Source organism: Rhincodon typus, chromosome 29 (assembly GCF_021869965.1).
Source record: "Rhincodon typus isolate 14 chromosome 29, sRhiTyp1.1, whole genome shotgun sequence".
Taxonomy (NCBI): Eukaryota; Metazoa; Chordata; class Chondrichthyes; order Orectolobiformes; family Rhincodontidae; genus Rhincodon; species Rhincodon typus.
Window position 1 is genome coordinate 2807765 of NC_063360.1, and position 228 is coordinate 2807992.

A 228-nucleotide genomic window follows, 5' to 3' on the forward strand; every position below is an offset into this window, starting at 1 on the left:
TATATCGTATCCTTCGTAAACCTGGTTATCAGCAGTTGCTGTTAAAGCTCACAGGTGTGGGATCTTGTGCTGGCAAGCAGTCACTCTGTGGGAAGAGAGCTTTCACATTTAGCAAATAACAAAGACCCTTGTGAAGGGTCCAGTGCTAATTTGCTTTGTTCGTACAAGCAGACCTGTCCAGAATCGACAGTATGCCCAACTTTTAGATCAGAAAGCTTGGGGCACAAT